We start from the raw sequence: 26,897 nt of genomic DNA, 5'->3' as shown, positions 1-26,897 counted from the left end.
TTCCTGTTTCCATGCAGAGTGAGTGAGATTTCCACGTGCTTGCTACCACGCGGTGGGGTCCGCCATGTTCTATCTTGAAAACGATCCTTCATATCTTTAGCCGAGTGATGCGAATAATCGTTAAACTGTCAACGCTTAGCGGAACATTGTATCGATATGCAAAGGTTTCATTTACATCACCATACATGCAATTATGTCGTATTCCCTTTAGTAATAAAACATTTCGTCGTTGTATAAATGTAAACATCGTTTCGTAGGTAGCCTTAGTCTCCGAATATTTAGTATTTCCTTGAAATTATGCTGATATCAATGAGAAAAGCGTTAATCTTAACTGCATAACTGCTGAATATGATTAATTCATATCAAAATATAAATGAGGTGTCATTTACGGGATTTGATAATATTGAAAAATAAGTTATGCATGAACTCATTGATGCGAGCAGCACATCCCGTAGAGAGTGAATCGGCACAGAAAGGTAAATAAAGATGCAGTAAATACTTTTTGACTTATACTATCACAACCGCTATTGGCCATCTTTTAATCCCAACATTATTCATTTATCACCCAATAATACATTCTACAGTAGATATCGCTTGTGTGATATATTTCATAATCTCCCTAGGAGATATCGCTTTACATGAATTTGATTGGTCAGTTGAAAAGGAACTACTTTTTTATTTTCAAAGAACAGTTCATTTCTTATTAAAAGTAACTTTTTTTTTTATTAAAAATGAACTATTGTTATTCAATTGACCTTGATGGACACAATGGGTCAATATAAAGGACTTTACAATGGTTGAATTGCTGTCACAAAATGATGTATCACTACGCCGTAATGTTCAGTAAAAGTGAAATCTACAGCAAAGAACTATATTTATCTATTTGTGCATGTAAGAAGGGATAGGGTGATAAATAAAATCTCGACAGAGCCTCGTTTTTTTGTTACTTTATCAACTTGTGTTGATATTTTTTGATATCAAAAAAGACTAGTAGGAGATTCTCTATATATGCAATTCATGGATCGAACACGCGACCTCCAGGCTAGCGAGCCAGCATCTTACCCACTTAGCCACCGTGGCTCCCAGCGAGTAGGACATTAGATCGCCAACCTATTAGAGGTCTGGTGTCCTGCATTAGGCCTGAGGGGAGCCACGGTGGCTCAGTGAGTAAGACGCCAAATCGCTAACGCGGGGGTTCATCTGGATTTTCCGGTGTGATTACACCCTGTGAGTGTTGCAGGACGAAGGACATAGCAAGGGACAACGTATGGTAGTTTGGATGGGACGAAAAACCTAGGCCCAGTGTACACAATGGCGTACACATAAAAGAACCCTTGACAGTTGGAATTCGATATAAGAGTAGACCGTAGTGCCGCTGTCCCAGCAAAATGTCTCCCATAGACCAGTTCAGAACAGTAGGATGTTAAACCTCATTTCAGATTGTTGAATAAATGATCTAAATGTAGTCGTATAATGTCGTCATACCCGTCCGACTGTCTGACGTCTACTATTACTAGAGTCCCGGGTTATCATCCGATTGGTACTGAGAGAGTGGGAGAGGGGAACCCGGAGATCCGGAGAAAACCCACGAGGTTAGGTAGGCGACCCTATATTACGTGTTGAATCGAAACCATGCCACATGACACCATGACAGACCGTATGATCTAAAGCGGACATGTTACACCATTCTGCCACCCAGTCCTCGGTCCAATATCCAAATCGACCGATGCCAAGCCGCAGTTATATTTCTTAATTGTGTTCGATATAATAGGAAACACTCCTGATACCAAAATGGCGTCTTTTGGCGGGAATTTATATTATCTGGGGAGCTTGTCAAAACAACAAACGACGTATAATTTATATCAGTACTGTTTAATCAGCTTTTATTTTGTTGATAGAATTTATCTAGCTATGTCCTGTGTATGGGGGTTGGGTTTCATATATAGAGACAGCTTCGATTGGTGCTTGGGTAGGTGCGATTGGTGCTTGGGTAGGAGCGATTGGTGCTCGGGTAGGTGCGATTGGTTCTCCTGTTGGTAATGGTTCTTCTACTAGAGCTTCTTCTACTGTACCGTTACTGTTAGCTTCTACTACTGGTTTCTCAACTCGCTTTCCTGAAGCAAAAACAAAATTACGTGAATGATATTATTGGCATCCAATGTCTATTTAAACTAGAGCATTTCGGTACCTACACTTGTTCAAATTATATCAAAATATATACTTTCAAAATATATAAGGAGAATAATTGTGCCTCGACAGTGGCATTTCCGGTATCTCTTTATGGTATTGCAATTTTTCAGCGCCCTATGACGCCACAATAAACGTGTAGATAGGTGTTCGTCGCTTTCGGCCGAAGCAGAACGACTGGATAACACGTTATTTGCCAGTCTCTTACATCCAGTCGTATATTCATTATGATCAGTGGCAATCCTGGATTAACTATTACGTAACTAAAAACGTGCTTAGAATAACAATTTGCAGTCCTGGAGGGTCATTAGACGGTTCACTCCCATTTCGACTACGTCCCATTTCGACTACACCCGATTTCGACAACAACTTTTAATACCCTCAAAATCCTGACCCCCAACTAATCAGCAATGAACTGCTCCGCCGATTAAAAGATGTAATTAAGGTAAACATAACTTTGTAAATCCTTCGACTATAAAGTGGTAACAGATGTTCTTGGAACAGTTAGCGTATACGCCAATGCTTGGAGGATAGGTTAGACCGATATTTAGGGATCGGAAAGTATACGTATACGGTTGTGAGGTCGTGTTGGTTTAGATGCGTACGTGAGATGTTTTGGTTGTACTGGATGGTGTTGGTTTGCCTGCTTGAGGTTTTGTGAATATGGGGATGTGAGATGGTGTTATTTATAAAATATACCCATGGTCTAAAACAATTGTTGTTTATTACAAATTTAACGTCCAGGGTTGTCACGATATGACACCTGCAAATTGTCACTTGCGTCTTCAAAAGCATAAAGAAAACAAAAATAGCATTAACAGTATAATTTTTAATACGATAAATACAAAATCGCCATATCAGTAATTAATTCCAGAGTTCCGTATGTCCATGGAGTCACATCGTGGTGAATGAAATTCACACGTTATTGGTACACAAAATAACAAAGACACTAAATGTGGGTCTACACTTCCCATTTAATAGGTAACACTTACACTCGCGCAGTTATTTAAACAGCTTAGTTGAGACATTTATAGGTCTGTATATGTATACTCTGTAACCACACTGTCATGAAAAGTTGACTAACTTGGCCCTAACGTTGTTCCATATCAAAACGTGTTCTTACAAATCATCCATTACATAGTGTAACATCTGATATAATAATCAATTCCAGCGTATAATATCGGCCTCTAATTCCAATCAAAAAAAAAAGGGTAACGTCTGTTAAAATTAGCCCCATGATCAATCCGGATTGAGCCTGAACGAACAAAACTAAAAGACTGACCATGTTGTACTACCCACCCCTGTTTATCTATGTTGTGTACAAGCTGCATGCCCCAGATCGCATGTTGACAATTCAGATGATTTTGGGGGATACTACGGAGACAATAAAAAATGAGTTTAGGGGATCAAATGAGACAATTAACAATGAGTTTGGGGGATCTAAATGAGACAAATATAATTTAGTTACAAAATTCAGATGTACAAAACATGATTGTGACAAAGGTCATCTTCTCCATTTGTCATAATGTAAACAAGTTAAAACTGGAGGTCCAACTGATTGACGTGTGTAAAACAACTAAATAACGAGCTATTAAATATATCACTACCTAGAACCGCTAAAACTGACACGGGGGAAACCGTGCCGGAAAATCACGTGACCTCTCTTATTGTATGGCCCAGAGAGCAAGCCGCTGGCTCACTAATCCCCTGCCAAACCGGGGTGGCGTCTTACCGGCTGCTGCGACCGTACGGCGACCAGAAAATGCACAAAGTCGCGGGCAAACGTGAACAAGACAACAAAAAAAATGTCTAAAAAAAATTACAAACTTGAAAAATGCCGCGTAAATGCCGCGATCTTACCGCGACCTGTGCGATTATACCGCGTTCTCACGGCGCGACCGTCACGACTTCTCTGCGCTTATTGAGATCATTTGGCTTGGCAACGGCGACCCCCGGCACGCTAACCACGCTCATGGGGTACTTACCACACGCCTTCTACGTGTATCGCGACTGCGCGTGCGTTTCTACCACTTGATCACGGCGAGGATATAATATTAAGCTGGTCATGATCATACACACTGATGTATGAACTTTCAACCGCCTGTTTTTATAGAAATTCGCACATGAAAAGCATAGTCGCCATAGAAGCGTAATGCAAGCTTGGTAACCGCGCCATGGTCGTATTAATAAATCCATAAACGCAGTGGGGACCCCATAAGATCGCCATAGGCGCACTGGGAACCCCATGATGACGTGCTGCAATCGTGCAACAGTGGTGAAATCATCGTCGTAACATCGCTATGACCGCTTGGTGGGGTCGTGACAGACACCCGAGGGTCGTTGTAAATGTTATAATTTTGGCAGCATCTTTGCCACGTGTGTACTACGTTCATGGATGTTACCGCGCTTGCCTCGCGACCCCACCGCGTTCGCACAGCTTTCTAGGTCAGATCGCAGAACCTTTGGCGTTTGTTTTAAACATTCTCAAATCAAACGCCGTGACTCGGCGATCATTGGCGACCATGGAGATCACAGCACTATATTTGATGTTTCCATCACGCTTAAAGTGATCTTGACGCGCTCTGAGACCATTTTCCTTCGCTGTAGCAGCGCAGTAAGGACGCCACCCAGGTCTGACGGGGGTATAACAAGCAGGTCCGAGTTTAGATCTCCGTGGAAGGCGAGAAAGTTCCCAGGAATTTTTCCAGCGTGGCGTGTGTAGTGATATAGTCGACTGGATATGTCAAGCCGTGCCATTAAATCGTTTGCCACATCCGATGTGTGATATGTTCTCTCTTGCTACACATTTTTGTTAGCCTGTTGATCATCTAGATTTATTGTAATTCTTTACTCTAGGACCCCTCTTTAACGGTGTAACGGTGATATATTCGAACGGTTTAAATCAGATAAAATTTTGACCTCTATAGGGACCACAAGCTAAAAACGCGATTTTTTTGTACAATCCGGGTCAATAATCCAGTAAGTTATGGTCCGATATGCGCGAATATCGAAAGGAAACAAGATGTTTGGGCTATAAACAAAGGTTTCAAGTTTCATCAAAATTTGATAAACATATAATGTGGGCGTATAAAAACTAAATAGTGTATTTTATAACGCACTTCAAAGAATACGTAGAAGTTGATTGTCTTTTATACTAGCATAGTACTCATTTTCATCTGTCTATACTTGACAAACCAATCAAGTGGATATTTCAAAAAGAGAAAAATGAAAAGAGAGAGAGAGAGAAATGGAGTTTAACGTCCACTCGACACAAACTGGGTCATTTCGGGACTAACATATGGTTTAATTTTATTTCAATAATTCGCTTGCGGGTAGGGGTCTTTAGCTGTGGGAGGAAACCGGAGGACCCGGAGAAAACCCACGAGGTTGGACAGGCGACCCTACTCCTTGCCACTTACAACCGGGGATTCGAAACCACGCCAGTTGACTCAATGACAGGCTTTATGATACAGCACGCACGTGCTAACCATTCGGCCATCCAACCTCATCGAGAAAAATAAAGATTTTGTCAAAAATAAAGGATGGTTCAACTTGTTATATCTATCTAACCGTAACCAACCATACTATATATAATACGGAAATCTCATGTGATATCTATCTCCGTTGTTCAATCGGTAAGACAATTATTATATATGTGTCAGTGTATCTGTATACCATTTATATCAATGTAAATAGGTCGTGTGGTCTTTATTGAATGCGCATAAGTTCACTGTTGAATACTTTTTTTCCCGATAGCTGGCTAATATGAGGGTTTGGGTGGTCTAGTGGTTTAACGCGTGCGTGTGAAATCAAGTGGCGTGGTTTCGATTCCACGCTTGTACGTGACACGGAGTAGGGTCGCCTGTCGAATCTCGTGGGTTTTCTCCGGGTTCCCCGGTTTCCTCCCACTGCTAAGGATCCCTACGCGCCGGCGAATTATTGAAAATATTGAACCACATGTTAGTCCCGAAATGATTTAATTTGTGTCGCGTGGACGTTAATCCCCATTTCTCTTTCTCTCTAGTTGTCTACTAAACTTCATGGAAAAGGTCAGGAAACAACCAGCTGATTTCAGCCGCCATCTTGGATGCTGAAGACGGGCTGGAGTCCAAATCTATTTTCGGCCCAACGAATGATCTGTACCGTCTATACACAGGGATGCTGGAAGGCGGTTGCATGGGGCAATATCACATTTGATAATCCAGGCAATGAATGATTTTATTGGAAAAATAATGTCAGAAATGAAGTCATTTTCTTAAAGTTCGACCATCAAATTTGATATCAAGGAAATCCATGTTAGTCAATTTGTCAAAACCAAATATAAGTATTAGTTATCGTCCTCGGTCCCGCAGTGGGTGACATATAGCACTATGAAGTTTATATGTTTTAGCATATAGCAAAAACTATGTCTCAAAATAAATTCCCCATAGCCTCAAATGGTTTCGGAAAAATGCAATGGTCATATATATATTGAAGTAGTAGACAAGAACATTCATAATAAATAATTAAATGAGAGCATTGTTAACGCTGCAATATACGTCCACATTCCTGCTTTGATTGATGAAATGAAAATGAAATGAAATGGGGTTTAACGTCCTACTGTTCTGCTCCTATACTGGGCTAATGAAGACGGGCATACGCCATACAGTGTGCTATGAGGGAAATTTTGCCCGGGCAGCGGCCCTATCGCCTACTCTTATATCGAATTCCAACTGCCAAGGGATTTTTTACGTGCATTCCAATGTATACACGGGACCTCGGTTTTTCGTCTGATCCGAAGGACTAGACAGATGTCCTTGACAGGCCCTCCGTCCTGTCTCACTGACAAGGGGGAACCACGCGGGAAAATCTGGATGAACTTTCTCGGCCAATGCAGGGATCGAACACCCGACCTCCAGGTTAGCGAGCCAGCGTCTTACCCACTTAGCCACGTGATCCCCGCTTTGATTGATATGGTACTTTTTAAAATGAAGAGAAAGAAATATGAAATAGCTGCAATGACTGTACAATGACAAGAGGCTAGGTGTTGGGTTTGATTTACCAAATTTACAGACTAAATATTAACACAAAAGTGGGTATGTCATTCCCCAGAGCGTTGGGGCATGTACACAAACAAATTATTAATGTCTTTACGGTATAAGAAATAAATATGCAAGATGATCCATTCAGAATTGCAGCCTGTAAATGATAAACCAAAAACTTGGGCGTGGCTCTCTGCCCCTTGGGGTTGGACATGGCGCAATATCAATAGGTACAACCCTGTTAATGAAATGATTGATATGATGAATTTTAACAAAATCTGTTAAAAATTGCAACCTGTAGAGTATATACAAACAAAAAATAACAAAAATGTGATACACATCTCGGGGGGGGGGGGGGGGGGTCGGGACATGCACCAAAAAAAACCCCCCAAAAAACCAACCTTTCTATCCTAGCGGTATAAGGAAATAAATATTCCAAGTTCCAAGATGATCCATTCAGAATTCAGCCTGTAGACAAAAACACAAAAGTTGGATGTGTCTATACCCTTGGGGTCTGTACGTGGAGCAATATAAATAGGCTATGATAGATCGTGCCGAATTTGATCCAAATCTGTTAATAATTGCAACCCGTAGATTATTGACAGACAAAATATTAACAAAAAGTGGGTGTCACCACCCAAGGGGGTCGGATCATGCACCAAAAGCAATAGTTGCCGTCCGTAGTGTATAAGAAATGAGTATACCAAGTTAAAAAATAATCCATTTATATTTGTGGTCTTCAGGTGCTAAACACAAAAATTGGGCGTGGCTCTGTCCCTGGGGGTCGGGGCATGCACCAAAATGAACAGTTTCTACCCTTAGGCTATAAGGAATATATATGCCAAGTTCCAAGATGATCAATTAAGAATTGTGGCCTGTATACAATAAACACAAAAAATGGACGTGGCTCTGTCCCTGGGGGTCGGGGCATGCACCAAAATCAACAGTTGCCGTCCTTAGGCTATAAGGAATACATATGCCAAGTTCCAATACAATCCATTACGAGTTTGGGCCTGCAGGCAACACAAGGACACACAAAGGTTGTGATTTCCCATATTAAGTTGTTTACCGGTAGCAGTGTAGCTGCGCAGTGCTGAATGGTATATAATAGTACATTATTTTTTAAATTTCATCATTTTTTTATTGTTTAATATCATCTAAAGCACATTAAGATACCAAAATAAAGGCACTAAAGGTGTTGTGAATTTTTTTAGGACCCCCACTCTCTCCCCTTTCATGGTTTGTCACTTTACCTTGCCCTTGATGTACTTGACTTATTCTCCGAATTTGTTGATGGCTATTGGCACAGTTTAATGTGTCCGACCCATTCACAGCCTTTGTTGATGGCCCTTGGATTAGTTTAATGTTTCTGAGAGCCACAATGGCTCAGTGAGTAAGACCTTGGCTCGCTAACCGGGAGGTTTCGTTTTCGATCCCTGCGTTGGCCGAGAAAATTCCATGGGATTTCCGTTGGGACCTCCAGGTTATCGAGTCAACGCCTTACTCACTTAGACATCGTGGCTCCGATAAAGACTAGAAAGTACAATTCGAAACGTCTACACTAACATGCACATAATTGTTTATAAATGTGTCAATCGGCCACAATATACATGTATACAAAAGAAAACCGTTTAAATAAATGTCTTTTATCATTATTTCAACTCAATCAGAAGTCGATCAATCAGTGCTTCTTGGCCTATAAATACAAAAGGAAACGTCCGCTACGATATACTCATGAATTTTTTCTAATTTTACGACTGATAAAGAAACCGATCTGGGTAATAAACAGAATCTGTGCTCAATTGAATTGTGTCCTGTATAACTCACCATACAAAGACATGGTTTCTAGGGTAACAATCCATTGATCCAATCTCAGTTCGTAGAAAAACGAATCCAAGATTTGCGATTTGAAATGGTGAATGTTCTCCGCGATTAATGCGATTAACTATAACCAGCGGCTGCCAGGCAGGATACGCCCACATTTTCGAGAGATGGATAGAAAACAAGCTAAAACGAATGTATTTTTTCCTACAATAAGGGCCATAATTCAGGAAATTACAATTCGATATGCGCAAATATCGAAAGGAACCAAGATCTTTGAGTTATAAACTTACATTTCAAGTTTCAACAAAATCGGATAAAAATTGTGACCTCTATAGGGTCCACAACCTTGATATACCATATTTTTACGCAATTTGAGAACGAGGGGCGGCCATTTTGTCTGTCAGTTTTGGGCCGATTTTCACGAAATTTGAACTCAGTCGTCCTTAGGGTGTAACGGTGATATAATAATACGTTTGTTTAAATCGGATAAAAATTATGACCTCTATAGGGTCCACAAGCTAAAAACGCGATTTTTCGTACAATCACGGGCCATAATTCAGTAAGTTACGGTCCGATATGCGCAAATATCGAAAGGAACCAAGATCTTTGGGTTATAAACTTACATTTCAAGTTTCAACAAAATCGGATAAAAATTGTAACCTCTGATATACCATATTTTTACGCTATTTGAGAACGAAGGGCGGCCATTTTATCTGTCAGTTTTTGGTCGATTTTCACGAAATTCGAACTCAGCCGTCCTTATGGTGTAACGGTGATATATTAACACGGTTTGTTAAATTGGATAAAAATTATGACCTCTATAGGGTCCACAAGCCAAAAAACGCATTTTTGCGTATAGTCAGGGGCCATAATTCATGAAGTTACGGTCCAATATGCGCGAATATCGAAAGGAACCAAGATCTTTGTGTTATAAACTTACATTTCAAGTTTCAACAAAATCGGATAAAAATTGTGACCTCTATAGGGTCCACAACCTTGATATACCATATTTTTACGCTATTTGAGAACGAACGGCGGCCATTTTGTCTGTCAGTTTTGGGCCGATTTTCACGAAATTCGAACTCAGCCGTCCTTAGGGTGTAACGGTGATATATTAACACGTTTTTTTTAAATCGGATAAAAATTATGACCTCTATAGGGTCCACAAGCCAAACAACGCGTTTTTGCGTACAATCAGGGGCCATAATTCATGAAGTTACGGTCCGATATGCGCGAATATCATAAGGAATCAAGATCTTTGTGTTATAAACTTACATGTCAAGTTTCAACAAAATCGGATAAAAATTGTGACCTCTATAGGGTCCACAGCCTTGATATACCATATTTTTACGCTATTTGAGAACGAACGGCGGCCATTTTGTCTGTCAGTTTTGGGCCGATTTTCACGAAATTCGAACTCAGCCGCCCTTTGGGTGTAACGGTGATATATTAACACGGTTTTTTAAATCGGATAAAAATTATGACCTCTATAGGGTCCACAAGCCAAAAAACGCGTTTTTGCGTACAATCAGGGGCCATAATTCACGAAGTTACGGTCCGATATGCGCGAATATCGAAAGGAATCAAGATCTTTGTGTTATAAACTTACTTGTCAAGTTTCAACAAAATCGGATAAAAATTGTGACCTCTATAGGGTCCACAACCTTGATATACCATATTTTTACGCTATTTGAGAACGAACGGCGGCCATTTTGTCTGTCAGTTTTGGGCCGATTTTCACGAAATTCGTACTCAACCGTCCTTAGGGTTTAACGGTGATATAATAATACGTTTTTTTTTTAAATCGGATAAAAATTATGACCTCTATAGGGTCCACAAGCCAAAAAATGCGTTTTTACGTACAATCAGGGGCCATAATTCAGGAAGTTACGGTCCGATATGCGCGAATATCGAAAGGAACCGAGATCTTTGGGTTATAAACTAACATTTCAAGTTTCAACAAAATCGGATAAAAATTGTGACCTCGATGTGTTCACAAGCCAAAAACGTGATTTTTCGTACAATCAGGGGCCATAATCCATGAAGTTACGGTCCGATAGATGCCAATATCGAAAGGAACAGAGATCTTAGGGTGATAAACCTATATTTCAAGTTTCATTGAAATCGGATAAATATTGTGACCTGTAGACTGTTCACAAACAACTGTGGACGGACGGACGGACAGGGGCGACGACAATATACGTCCACATGAAAATGTGGGCGTATAAAAATGTTGAGCAATGTCATCTACACTGAGCACGTTATACCACGTTAAACCCATTACCCATCTTCGACGCACCATCGCCCGGTAAAGCCACCCCATTCCGCTCTAACCCCCCCTCCCCCCACTACCACCCGGTTACACCCCCCCTTTCTGTGGACTGCTTCTGTCTTTACTTATATATCCACTATCAGTTAAAAATACTGTCCAAGTTTAATATTCGGCGATTTATTTAACTTTACTTTGTAGTTACCATTTTTATAATTCTGAAATAACAAGTAAAGCAACAATTAACCATTCATTATGTAAGAGCTAAATCTGCCTATTGCACCACTGACAAGGGGGGGGGGGCAAGCCGAAATTACCCGATGAAACCCAAGGTTAGCAGCCAACATCTTACCCACTGAGCTACCGTGTCCCCCCTCAGGACTAATTCAGGGTATATCTTTAGTAGAAGAAAACATCTTGAATACCCTTAAAGTAAATCCACGAGATTAAGCTCATCGAAATAATAAAATATTTCACCTTTTTAACTACAGATATATTCTGCCAGACAGCTTTAGGTATTGGTTTTGATTGATGATAATATTTTCTACCCGATTTTAAATTACCCTCAAATACTGTAAACCTAAACGAAAGGACAGATATATCACATCAATAATCACACCAATATATCATATCTCATCAATACATAACGCCAATATATCACATCACACCAACATCAATATATCACATCGCATCAACACATCAGACAAATATACCACATCAGACCAATATATCACATCACATCGCACCAATATAGCACATCACACAAATACATCACATCACATCAATACATCGCACCAATATATCACTTCACATCAATATATCACACCAATATAACACATCACATCAATATACCACATCACTCTATCACATCAATACATCAGAACAATATATCACATCACATCAATATATCACACCACGCCATTACATCAATATAAATTATGATCACACCAAAATATGACATCAATATATCACATCTATATATCACTTCTATATATGACATAAATATCTGACATCACATCAATATATCACATCACATATATATATATATACTAGCAGGATACCCGGCTTTGCTCGGGGGTCATAACTCCGAAACCGGAAGTGGTAGACTAACGCCACCTGGCCTATGTTACTCCCCGGTCCGAGCTACCCCTATACCCCAAATTTCAGACTCGGGGCAGACCTAGTGTAGCCGCCAACCCCGAACAGACCGGCTTCGCTCGGGGGTCATAACTCCGAAACCGGAAGTGCTAGACTAACGCCACCTGGCCTATATTACTCCCCGGTCCGAGCTACCCCTATACCCCAAATTTCAGACTCGGGGCAGACCTAGTGTAGCCGCCAACCCCGAACAGACAGACTTCGCTCGGGGGTCATAACTCCGAAACCGGAAGTGGTAGACTAACGCCACCTGGCCTAGGTTACTCCCCGGTCCGAGCTACCCATATACCCCAAATTTCAGAGTCGGGGCAGACCTTGTATAGCCGCCAACCCCGAACAGACCGGCTTCGCTCGGGGGTCATAACTCCGAAACCGGAAGTGGTAAACAAACGCCACCTGGCCTATGTTACTCCCCGGTCCGAGCTACCCCTATACCCCAAATTTCAGACTCGGGGCAGATGTAGCCGCCAACCCCGAACAGACAGACTTCGCTCGGGGAACATAACTCCGAAACCGGAAGTGGTAGACTAACGCCACCTAGCCTATGTTACTCCCCGGTCCGAGCTACCCCTATACCCCAAATTTCAGACTTGGGGCAGACCTAGTGTAGCCGCCAACCCCGAACAGACCGGCTTCGCTCGGGGGTCATAACTCCGAAACCGGAAGTGGTAGACTAACGCCACCTGGCCTATGTTACTCCCCGGTCCGAGCTTCCCCTATACCCCAAATTTCAGACTCGGGGCAGACCTAGTGTAGCCGCCAACCCCGAACAGACAGACAGACAGACAGACAGACAAACGACAGTCACAAATATATATATAGATAGATAGATAACATTTTCTGCCCCAACCGGGGTAATGAAAACGGGCATAGGTTGGGGTAAGGGTTCTTTTACATGCACGTCAAGTTGTACGCGGTAATTCGGTTGTTTCTATGACATGGCCATGACAAGAGGGAAACTGCGTATGAAAATCACGAGGAAGTTTCTCGGCCAACACCGGGATTGAACCCGGGACCTCACTGAATCCTCATGGCTTCCATCCAATAGTTGATTTAATGATAATTGATGAAACTTACATTACAGTAACTTCGTCATGCGTTTCTTCCAGTACTGTCCACGTAAATTGATCGTTTTTCTGGGCGCCTTTCATAAGATAATAAATGGTTGGATTACTGGATTCATCCCTTTTAATCTGAACTAAAACACAGTAAAAATCAATATTGGTGAGAGAAAGAGTGGAATATAGATGAATAGAACTGGGGTTTAACGTCCACTAGACTCAAACTAGGTCATTGCGGGACTAACATATGGTACATGTTAATTTCAATAATTAGCCTGCGGGTAGCAGTTGGAGGAAACCACAGGACACGGAGAAAAGAAACGAGGTTGGATAGGCGACCTTACTGCTTGTCACGTACAAACCGGGGAATCGATACCACGCCAGCTGACTCAATGATAGATCTTATGACACAGCGCTAACCATTCGGCCATCCGAATCCCCACTCAATGACAGACCACATGATCTAAAGCGCACGTGCTATTTAGGAAAGAAATGTACTGACCATTCATTGCATCTGGAAGATCTGTTGTTGTGGAAGCCTCGGCCATTGTGAAAAAATATTGAACATCTAGGTTGTGGATACATCTATCCCACCGACTTACTTCAGATCTACTAAAAGAAAGCGGGAGGAAAATTTAAAAAAAAGAAATAAAATGGGGTTGAACGTCTTACTGTTCTGCTCCTGTACTGGGCTAATGAAGACGGGCATACGCCATACAGTGTGCTATGAGGGAAATTTAGCTCAGGCAGTGGCACTATGGCCTACTCTTATATCGAATTCCAACTGACAAGGGATCTTTAACGTGCATGTCAATGTATACATGGCGTGTATACATTGGCATGCAGGTTTCGTCCCATCCGAACGACTAGACAGCTGCCCTTGTCAGGCCCTCCGTCCTGCACCTCTGACAAGGGGAAATTTTGGAAATTCGTCATGATAGAGGGAAGGGGTTTAACTATTTGACCTTATATAATACATCAAAGTCATCATTAGCACGAATGGTGTACAAAAGTAGCGCTTTAAATTCTGTTGAGAGAGAAATGGGTTTAACGTCCACCCAACAAAAACTAGGTCATTTCGAAACTAATATTATATATCTTGTGCGTAGGAGGCTTTAGCAGTGGGAGAAAACCGGAGGCCCAGTAGAAAGGCGGCTATATTCCTTGTAACGAACATGCCACTTGAAAATTGGAACTTTACAAGTAATAACAGTACAAAAATATTTCAATTACATCGTGCAGGATGTACAGAGATATGCTGAATTGAAAATTTGCCAACATTCGGCATCTACTGTAGGCGATATATAGGATATAGCGCAAAAAAAACAAAAAAAAACAAAACAAAAAAACACAAGTCCCACCATTAAAATCCTTTGATGTACCTCTTTTTAATCACATCGAATCTAAGCTGGGTGATTATATACCGTAGATATTTTATTTTTTTTTTCTTAATTAAAAGATACATTATGGGAGGTTCTCACTATAATAGTTAAAGATAGGTTGCCAGACAACGAAACATACGCCCACAACAGCTAAATCGTCGGGCAGTCAACGAGAGTTGTCGCATATTTTTAATTTTCGATAATGAAACATTTATAATACACTAAAATCTGATTATAAATTTAAAGTCAATCGGATATTAACTTTGGCCTCTAGATCGTCCACAAGATTTTTCAAAGTGATCAAGGGCCATAACTCTGGCAGTAATTATCGCAAATCGCTGAAAATCAAAAGGCTTCTTCGTCTCATGACCGTAAACACTGTGTATAAATTTAAAGTCAATCGGATATTAACTTTGGCCTCTATAGCGTCCACAAGATTTTTCAAAGTGATCAAGGGCCATAACTCTGGCAGTAATTATCGGAAATTGGTAAAAATCAATAGGCTTCTTCGTCGCATTTCCTTAAACACTGTGTATGAATTTAAGATCAATCGAATATTAACTTTGGGCTCTAGAGCGTCCACAAGATTTTTTTGAAGTGATCAAGGGCCATAACTCTGGCAGTAATAATCGGAAATCGCTGAAAATCAATAGGCTTCTTCGTCTCAAGACCTTAAACACTGTGTATAAATTTAAAGTCAATCGGATATTAACTTTAGCCTCTAGAGCGTCCACAAGCAATTGTGGACGCCGGACCGACGGACCGACAGACCGACGGGGGCGACGACAATATACGACCACATTTAAATGTGGGCGTATAAAAACTAGATAAAGTAAGGGGAATATGCTAAAAATGTCAGTCAAATTGATTTACACTGAACCGAGTATTTAGCGATTGAATTTTGGGCCTAGCCTCGATCATCATTACTAAAGTCGGTAGAATAAAAAACATAGTCTCGATTATCCATTGTTTGATTTAATCAGAAGCAGCAGATCGGGTTCTAATCCAGTAAATATCACAGGCTAGCGATCCCATCGAGAATTGATTATGGTCTGGAAAAGTTAATTGAGGTAAACATACAGTATGCAAGAGCTAAATCTGCCTATTGCAGGTCTTTCTTTAGGCCTGAAATATTTTCTAAATTATTAATTAGACATTAATTAACATATCCAGGCCATAATCAACTCTCGATGGCATCGGATTTCTCCGAGCTTCGAACAAACAGTACGGTGGTTAAAATTATACAACACGTCCTGTCAAACCTTCAAAGGCTAATATAGAGTAATTTGAATGAAATTTTCAAATTATTCATTTTACATAATCTTATCTAAATCTTACATAATGTATCTTTAATTAAATGTTAAATAATCAATATGAGCATATTTCGGGACTGATAGGCTACAGTGGTTTTTTTTATTATTTCAATAATTCACTTGTGCGCTGGAGTTTTTAGCAGTGGGTAGTGCGGAAGACACCGTAGGCACTTAACAAAACCCATAAGGTTGCGCTGGTAGCCCTCTATACTAACTGTCGAAACCACGCCACTTGACTCAATCACAATTCTTATTAGGCTTATCTAAAGCGCCAATCCCAATTGCAGATATGTACACAGCCTTTCGCTCATCTTATTATTATATTATTCAGATTGATTTGGTTATATAGTCTTTTTGTATATATTTTCTGCAATATAGGAGAGAGGTAATATAGGCCTAGTTTGTTCCTCAATCCTTTTCTGAGAATAAAATATTGTTTATAAAAAAAAACAAACAGGGAAGGATTAAGATATCAGCCGGCGGAGGCGTCTCAGTCAGAAGGGCCCCTGTAAATATGGGCGGGGCCGTGCGGGGCGGGGGGGGGGGGGGCGACCACGGAAAAGTTTGAAAATTACATCGTTGTAGATGAGGTTCAGGATAATTTCCTGTTAGTTCAGCTACAAACTGGAACCGAAGATTTCGTGGACCAAATATGACTAAAAACAAAATGAGATTGGCGGGACTAATGAAGATGCGCATACGCCATGTCTTGGGGGGGGGGGGGGCATACCAGGTTTTCACCCCGGATTCGGTTGGTTCTTTCAGTTGTATTTTTAGAGATTTTCTAAATAATTTCAGGTAGGAAGCTGCCGCCTCCACGTCTTCAATAAAACTGTCGTGATTATTTTAATGTGTTTAATTACTTAATGCCGCTAAAATAGCACAACAATGTCATTTTGGGAAAAACATCGGGGTTTGGAAATTCGTATAGGAAAAAAGACCATTAATTAATGTCTGAATATGTTGTTAATTTTGAGTTTGACAACGAAAACAACATTCATTACGAGGGAGAACAATAATTGAAGCGTTGCGCATGCCATAGCAGATCCATGTGCAATGTCAGCTTGAATGTGACTGTGTCAGTTTGTTACGTCATTGGGTGTAGTATTACGTCAGAAGACGAGCACGTAACTGGGCCTTTCAAGGTTGTATGAGTATTACAGGCTGAGAACAAACTATAAAGGGATGTACGTATGCCATCATAGAAAGTTACGGTCGTCATACGTCACAATAATAACCCGTCTTGTCATTATCGTACATAATATTCACACCAGGTCTCACTACAGGCGCCATGTTATATCTTTCTTATTTCATGGCAGCGATGTATATGAAATATTTCTGTGTACATGGGACCCTGGGGGTATTGGCGATCAAAAGCTTGCTAAATCCCTTCAGGCGGGACAAGCCGTAAATTAAGAATAATAATTAACTATTTAGTATTAATAAAGAAATGGGGTTTAACGTCTTTTGTACTGCACCGGCAGGGCTAATGAAGACGGACATATTGTTAAATTTTGCAAGGACAGCGGCACTGCGGCCTATCGACGGAGGGGATCCCGGTAGCTAAGTGGGTAAGACGCTGGCTCGCTAGCCTGGAGGTCGGGTGTTCGATCCCTGCATTGGCCGAGAAAGTTCATCCAGATCTTCCGGCGTGGTTCTCCCTTGTCAGTGATGCAGGACGGAGGGGCTGACAAAGAAAGCTGTCTAGTCGTTCGGATGGGACGAAAAACCGAGGTGCCATGTACACATTGGCGTGCACGTAAAAAATCCCTTGACAGTTGGAATTCGATATAAGAGTAGGCCGTAGTGACGCTGTCCGGGCAAAAGTTCCCTCACAGCACACTCTATGGCGTATGTCCGTCTTCATGAGCAAAACAGTAGGACGTTAAACCCCATTTCATTTTCATATCGACGACGGAGCCGCGATGTCTCAGTGAGAAAAGGCATTAGTTCGCTAACCTGGATGGTCCCGTGTTCAATCTCGGTGTTGGTCGAGAAAGTACATCTGGATTTTCCGGCGTGGTTCCTCTTTGTCAGTGTTGAGGGACAGAGAGCATGACAATGGAAAACATTTGTCGCTTGGATGGAACGAAAAACCGAAGTCCCGCATAAACATTGGCGTGCATGTAAACAACCCACTGGATGTTCGAATACCATATAAGAGTAGGCCGTAGCGCCTCTGTCCAGGCATAAGTTCCGTCATGGCACACCGTATGCTCGTCTTCAGTAGGACGTCAAACCCCATTTCAGAGCGTGTCCGCGAGAGCGCCATGCAGATGGTGATAAGTCTTGGGCCAATTTTTTTCTGTGAGTTGGGTTAGAACCCAGATACATCCCCACAAAATATTAGGTTGATCCAGTTGATACCAATTTTGCAAATTGGAAAAATATTTTTTTAATAGAAAAATATTCAAAAAATGGGCTAATTTGGAATTAACCTTGGATGATCTGTTATTCGGACAATAATTGATTTGGACAGACGATATTGTGGGTTTTAGTAGGACCACCCTGGCTCCTCCTACACACAGAGGTTTAAGTTTCTACTGCCAATGATATCTTGGTACTCGCCAGATACTCAACGCTATCTGAAAATTGAATTTAATGAAAACCAAACTTTGAGAGGCTATAGTTCGTTCTTGGCAGGGACTAGGACCAAAGTTGAATGTTACCCACAACTAGCAACTTTCCTACTAACAAAATAAAAAATAAAAATGACAGGCACAGGCATAATAAAAAAAAGAGAAATAAATTAAAAAATCAAAAAATTGGGATAAAATGTTCCGTTTATCAATACCCCAGATGAAGAATACGTATGGACATTTTACAAATTTAATATATTCTATTTAATCATTAACAAGGATGATTTAGACTTGAGAGGGAGAAAAACGAAATAGGTTTAACGTCCACTGGACACAAACTAGGTCATTTTGGGACGAACCTATGGTGATGCATATGTTTGGTCATCTTTACTAAGTTTATATATATTCCATTCAGTTGCCAGCAAGGATGATTTTGACTTGAAAGAGGAATGGGGATTAAGGTCCACTCGACACAAACTAGGTAATTTTGGGACTAACATATGATACAGGTTTATTTCAATAATTCACGCGCGAAAACAGAGAATCTGTGAGCTTGGACAGATATCACTAGACAATGTTACCACAAGCTTGTAATGGAAACCACGCCACGTAACTTATGATCTAAAGCGCATGTGTTAGATCACTTTTGACTTAACCAAGGGACAAGTTTCACGAATGTCCAGTGATATTTAGACGAAATTGAAATGAAATGAAATGGGGTTTAACGTCCTACTGTTCTGCTCCTATACTGGGCTAATGAAGACGGACATACGCCATACTGTGTGCTATCTGGGAAATTTTGCCCGGGCAGCGGCACTATCGCCTACTCTTATATCGAATTCCAACTGCCAGGGGATCTTTTACGTGCATTCCAATATATACACGGGCTCGGTTTTTCGTCTCATCCAAAGGACTAGACAGCTGTCCTTGTCAGGCCCTCCGTCCTGCATCACTGACAAGGGGAAACCACGCCGAAAAATCTGGATGAAATTTCTCGGCCAATGCAGGGATCGAACACCCGACCTCCAGGCTAGCAAGCCAGCGTCTTACCCACTTAGCCACGTGATCCCCTGATATTTAGACAGAATAAATCTTATATGAATATGATATCGTAATAAAATGAAACATATTTTAGCTCTCGGGTTAAAGATCACTACGTTGGCAATAGCTGCAGGGGGTTCGTAGCAGCATCTCCAGTACGATCTCCTGGCTAAAAATGTTCCGTGGAGAACCGGACAACCGATCACAAACTGTTACTTACGTGTAACAGTTTTTAAGGACGGGGGGATTGTAGATGATCGAGCGGCACTGAGCCATAAACACATGGTTATTGTTTACCATTATATCTTTCAAATTAACAATTGATGGGATGTGTACACATATATAGAGATTTTAAGTATGGCATTGTTCGACGGGCGCGTCCCTCCACTGTCGACCAAATGACCGCTGATTATCACCTTTTCTTCCATGATTGGTTACGTGCCAAATAGGTTATGTTTGTCAAAGATATTTTAGGAATTAGACCGCGCTTATTCCCATCTGTATTTAGAAGCCGATCAGTGTATAGAAACATTTGGAAGTTTTCATGGAGAGTTATTGAAAATCAGGCGACAACATACATTCCATATTGAAATCTACTGAAGGAGATGACATAATATATAGGCTAAAACATCATTACAAAAATGGGGTCCCAAAACTAAGAAAATAGGAAGGCAGATCCTGGATTGTCTGGAGTGCCATGAAACCCGTGATCTATGCCATCTCCCCCTTCGGGGATTTCAATATGAAAAGCACGACGGTCTCCTAAACAAGGACACCGCAAGACATTAAATGCCTCTCCATGAACACTTAAAAATATTATTTCTTGTGGTTCTTCTTACATGAGAATGTAGATAATAGATATATCAAGTTTATGATAGTCATGGCAGCCCATAAATCTATACGATGATCTGCTCCTAAATACAGATTTAAATAACCGTGGTCTGATCACTACAAATTATGCACGACTTATGACCTTCCCTTCGGCTATCCAGCGAGCGTGAACGCCTGATTTTGACACGAAAACGTTATGATTTTTGACCAAAATACCCAATTTAACAGGCATGTTTAAATAACGAAACATACAGTAGCAATGGTGATGATCAGTGGTCATTTGAAAATAATAGCTGGTCACCCTTACACAGAGGATTCTTTACAATAAAATTGTCTTATCATTCAAAATTATTACATTTAATACTCCACTTTATCTAAATTTCTATTTTATTGAAAAATCTCTTGTTTCCAAAACGGATATCTTGCTCCGTTCACAGACCAGTAAATCTCTTTTTCTTTAAAAATGCAAAACGGAATCCATGAAACGTACTTTTCATTATTCTGCATGTCTTTTATGGAACAATCTGCCTTTTGATATAAAGATGTGTAAAAATGTTGAAAATTTTAAGATAAAACTGAAAACTCATTTATTTTGCACACTGAAGGAACCATAATATTCAACTGATGACATACTTATTATTTTTAACTTGCAACTGCATTCTATTTTATTTTGTGTGTAATTATAGTGTTCTTCCTATATTCTACTTGTATAATGTATATGTTTTGTAGTTTGGGAGTGACTTATCAAACTTCCCACTTTAAAATGCTATTGCATTTCTAATGATTTTAAATTTATCCTGATATTACATGTATATATGTCTTTGTAGTTTAGGAGGGACCTATGGAAGATTAGTTTTTTTTGCAAACTAAATACGTTGCCTCATTAAATAAAGTTTTTATTATTATTATTATTATTATTATTATTGGTGATAAAGCGCTGCTTTGGTTAGATTGTTAACCAAAATAATATAATATTTGGCACGAAGAACGCTCAAATAAAATATAGTACTAATGTTGATAATCAATGCTCATTGTAGCCCACTAGTGGGTTTAGTGTCGGTCAGTTTGTTTCTTCTGACATACACTTGGGCGGATGTCTTTCATAACCACACTAAGCAGACACACCAAGAAGCAGTTATATACGTTTTAGGGTGACATAGTTTTCAACATACGTAAAATGACCACTTTCAGATAACTCCCAGAAAATTCCACACGATTCATTCATTCCCAAAGTACTGCAAGATTTTAAGTCGACCCTATCATACCCGACCAATATCAAAGTTTTAGGGTCACAACATTTCGAGTAGGAGCTTTTGTGGAATTTGGGCAAAAAATTGGTCGAAATATGGCAAGTTTTGACCAAAAACAACAATTTCCAGTTATACCAGAAGTTGCCATTAAAAATTTTCACTGAATCGCATGACTTCTGTCGCCTAGGGGTCCCAATAGACCATATAATATGATTGAAAATTGCTGACCCTCACACTGTTAAAATTATATGTATATTTACAGTTATAAGTATAGTAAAAAAATACAGTGCAGCATTTGTCAAATCACATGGTTTGTTAACTTACTTTTAAAACGATGTCGATGCATATGAATACAAGGCTTATGTAAAATTACATCAAATTTAATGTAGTAAGACAACCATATGTTAGATTACATTATATGAGCTGTATATTAACAGAAATGCCGTTTAAAGTATTATTTTTACAGAAAATTGTAAATGTCGATGCATATGAATACAAGGCTTATGTAAAATTACATCAAATTTAATGTAGTAATACAACCTTATGTTAGTTTACATTATATGGGCTGTATATTAACAGAAATGCCGTTTGAAGTATTATTTTTACAGAAAATTGTAAATTTACTGTCAAATAGTGGTCACATCAGTTATTCCCCCTTTGACCACATATCGAATTTTGTGCAAAATATTGACTGTTCTGTCAGTCACTTTAGTCCATTTTAGAGAAATAGGTTATTCAAAATCTGAATGCACCGAACTGGCTAATAAAGACATGCATATGCCATACATTGAGTTGTATGGGGCATTTTGCTTGGACGGTGTCATGGCATCTACTCTTCCATTGTAAGGAGCAGAACAGTAGCACATTAAACCCCATTTCATTTAATTTCTTTACTTTTGTCTGCGATATCACCTCGGTGGAAGCGGACGTAAAATACAACTAACACTAACTAATTTCTTTACTGTCTGCGATATCACCTCGGTGGAAGCGGACGTAAAATACAACTAACTCACACAATTTCTTTACATTATCGAATGTTGTGTTACGTGCTCGGCTGAAAGTTCCACAAAACATTCTGTGTTCGCCAGGATAGAACCTTGGACTAATTAGCCAAGCGGGGACAAACACATTCTTTTTAGTAATGTTACCTTGGCAAATTACAAATTTATGTAAATTAACATCATGTACTCCATTTACAGATATGTAATTTTACCTTGGATGTATAATAGCTAGAGGTAAATATACATTACAGACTGTGAAATAACATGCAATGTTAAAATACAGTTATAACGATGGCAATATTTCTGCCAGTTAAAAATACATAATAATGTATAATAATTTTAACAGTGCAGGGTTATCGTTTTTTTGGGGTTTTTTTTTTCAATTTTTGCATGGTCCTGTCGCGGACGCGTTCTTCATTTCATTTCACCTTGAATCGCCAACATCAAGAAACAACAATGATGGCTATAAATTTGTCAACAGTATCAATTCTAGTAGATTGGCCGAACTTGACAACAGACAAACATTAATGTCCTGTATGAAGTTTAAGAGCGTGAACCAAAGTACAATCTGTAATTAATGTGGCGCAGACTGACGTCACGTGTCTAGTACAATTATAATAATTTATTGAACTTGTATAGGGCGAAAATCGTACATTAATAATAATTTATTGAACTTGTATAGGGTCGAATTCGTACATTTATAATAATTTATTTAACTTGAATAGGGCCAAAATCGAGCTTGTACAAAAGAAAAATATATAATTATAACTACGCAATGTAAACAATATATAAAGAATATTATAAAAGTAAAATATTCGGTAAAGCAAGATAATGAACATGAACATGAGAGAGAGAGAGAGAGAGAGAGAGAGAGAGATCGCTATTTGACAAGTTAAGCTAATATTCGAAATTAAAAACACGAATTAGAATCCAATATTGATCAATTTCAATCAATCTTGATGTTGTTATCTTGCCGTGAAACTATAGGATCCTAATATCCAATATTTAAGACATAATGAACATCTTATAATCAATACAGGTGTATCATATGGTTTCGGGTGCCATTTTGTAATGAACAAATAAAAACATATCCTACAACACAATGTGAAAGTAATTAGTAATGGCTGATTCACAAATGATAAAATAATAATTTAAAAACGTGTAGAATGCACTAAGCAGATGTAAACGACTGCCGTTCAATTTAAACGTATTTCATCGAAAATAATTAATTAGAAATTACAATATCATTTTCAAAAATCTAATATAAATCACTTTACATACATTCATATTACATTTATATGTGCTTTTAGAACCTTGTTTTCTATATCAAGGTTCCAAAAATAAATAGAGCCATACACCCTTTAAGGTTAAATGTAAGATTTAGATAAAGAGTTGGACGTTCTTGCTATAAAAACAAATAATGAAAAATGAATATATTGAAATGACTTAATTCTAAGCGAAGTTATGAGTGATGGAAGATATAGCGTTGATTGTTTATTATCTTAGCAACGGAAATAGACATACGAGACTTAGCCTCGATTGTCCATTTTATCATTCATTTTTTAAATCTCAAGGATGTTTAATTCTATTTAAATTTCGGCCATCATAGGCTCTAGATAGCTGATTATAGACTTGGCATGTCTAAATAATAATTTATATAACATTTGAAGTCAAAGTTTAACTCTTACATAAGGACTCTGTAACCTTTTATCTAATTCCGCAGTTGTTTTTATTAAAGAGCAATTACGTAAGAGCTAAACCTGCCTTTGGTGACAGTCGATCTTTGTTTCCGCTTCATATGTTATATTAAAGATACATCATGTAAGATTTAGATAAAGCGCTATAAATCAAAATATGACTGAACTGATCTAATCTATTTAATATCGGAGAAATCCGATGCCATCGAGAGTTGATTATTGCCTGGATAAGTTAATTAATGTCTAATTAATAATTTAGAAAAAATTTAAGGCCTAAAGAAAGACCCCCAATAGGCAGATTTAGCTCTTGCATAATGTATGTTTAACTATTATTTAGGCGTTTATTCACATGACACCTATAATCATATCTCCAGGACACCGGATGTCTGTACAATTGCCATTTCATAATTTAACGTAAAAATGGATAACATAACCTAGACTTTTTATGGTAGGAATTGTACTTGACAATCGAGACTATATTGCCAATATTTCAAACACTTATAATTGCGCTGAAAATAAAGTAATTTAACTAAAATTCAAGAATCCTAATGTATCTTTGAGAGTAACAATATTTTTATAGTCATTTTTGTCAGGGGTATTTTGGAGGGTAGGCCTGGCCTATGTAGTTATTTTGTCTCCAACAAAAGGGTAGGTGAGCTGACTTTGCCCCCATTGGTAACCCGTCTCGATCAGTGGGCGGGTGTTTAGCGGTTGTTTTACTGGTATCTTATCACCCGTTCCATTGCATTATATAATATATGGTTGTCTTTTGAGTGATGACAAGGTCGACCATCCATAGTTCATTATCACTGTCTCTTTACTTTTTGAAGATAGTAAACATGATTTTTTTTTTAAACAAAATAATTATCTATTTTTTAACTATTACAGCGAGAACTGTCTGCTCTTTTAGGCTCTACCTAATCCTACCTAATGCCGCTTTAAATTAACTGGCTACTAAAATAATGTTTGTTTACAATAAGTGATGTTTATAGAGAGAAAAACAATGGACTTTATATAATAACATACAAGAATATCTGCAAGTATAGGCATGAGAGCTCACCGTGAGAATTTATGCGCATTCAACAAATAATTAGATTAATTTAGATTAAAAGCTGATAAATGTCAACAAAACCGCCTAGCTTTTATACACTCGTTGTTAATGTAAGAACAGTATTGGGTGGAAAAAAAACCAAACCCTCACATACCCGGTATTAACAAATAAAAAGTAAAAATCCGAATTCTTTTAACGGATACATGGTAGTTGCGTACGTTGGATATAGGCCTACGTGGGTCCGAACCCGGTGTTAGCCGGGAAAATTTCACGGGGTTTTTCAGCCCCTCGGTGCTGAATGTCTAGTGTAACTATTAGAAACAGTCCGAATCTACTGAACTTAGAATACTGGCAACGAAAGAAACTCGACACCTCTCACCTACCGTGACCATAAAAACCCCACAGTTACTAATAAATACAATGCAGGTGTTCGAATTGTAGCGGCCGTCTGCTAACTTGGGTCACTTCACTATGAAAAGCATGATCCGTTTGATCACGATACTAATCTATGTCCTCGGGGGTGTATTGAAGTCAATTTGTATAAAGTATAATTAGAAATATTACCAATCATTACAACGTGCGAACTCGTCTTGCTTACATTTACCATTTGACAAAACTATGGTTCACCGAAGAAGGAAAAGGAAACATAACAAATATCAACGCTCAAAATATTTATATTTGCGAGTCCTTGGAGAATAATATGGGTTCAAATACATATTTAATGAGACATTTATTTATTTCTAGAATAATTATGATTTGTGGGTATCATAATATTGTTTAATTTCATGATACCCCAGCATATTTATGCCCCAGATGGTTTACCATAGAATTTCCCTCCAGTCCTTTTGGAGTTATCTCCCTTCAAACATTTCTACCCTTAGTCACGTGTATCCAGGTTTCGGCAGGTATTGCACGAACATTTTTTCAAGACCGTAAAAACGATACATCAGTTACAAATGAAATGGGGTTTAACGTCCTAGCTCTACTCCGGTTGGCTAATGAAGACGGGCATACGCCATATAGTGTGATAAGATTTATGTGATTTTGTTATTTATTTAACTTTATTACCTATTCTTTTCCTTATATTTCAGTTATACCAAGAAAAGCGAACTTTTCATGGTTCCGGCTGGTGAATCATCAAAAGAATTCAGATTAATCCACGAGAGAAAAAATAAGCTTATCAATTTAGAAGAATTCATGAGAGAAAAATAAGCTTATCAATTTAGAAGTAA

The 26,897-nt window shown here is 39.0% G+C and overlaps 1 long non-coding RNA gene across 3 annotated transcripts; it reads right to left on the bottom strand.

The window, feature by feature from the left end:
• Positions 1–1,856: 1,856 nt before the first annotated feature.
• On the bottom strand, positions 1,857–26,282 carry LOC126808924 (uncharacterized). 3 transcript variants are annotated; one of them, XR_007674826.2, is made up of 5 exons: positions 26,230–26,282; positions 14,023–14,132; positions 13,537–13,657; positions 11,779–11,881; positions 1,857–2,114 (listed from the first exon to the last, which is right to left on the bottom strand). It is a non-coding gene; the product is annotated as an uncharacterized LOC126808924 (long non-coding RNA). The 3 variants fall into 3 exon arrangements; XR_008789065.1 differs by having other exon boundaries at positions 14,023–14,129; XR_007674824.1 differs by lacking the exon at positions 1,857–2,114 and adding an exon at positions 11,387–11,519.
• Positions 26,283–26,897: the final 615 nt, after the last annotated feature.

Source organism: Patella vulgata, chromosome 1, assembly GCF_932274485.2.
Source record: "Patella vulgata chromosome 1, xgPatVulg1.2, whole genome shotgun sequence".
Classification (NCBI taxonomy): domain Eukaryota; kingdom Metazoa; phylum Mollusca; class Gastropoda; family Patellidae; genus Patella; species Patella vulgata.
The sequence above is the reverse complement of the archived record's forward strand: the minus strand, read 5'-3'. Positions and strand labels throughout refer to the sequence as shown.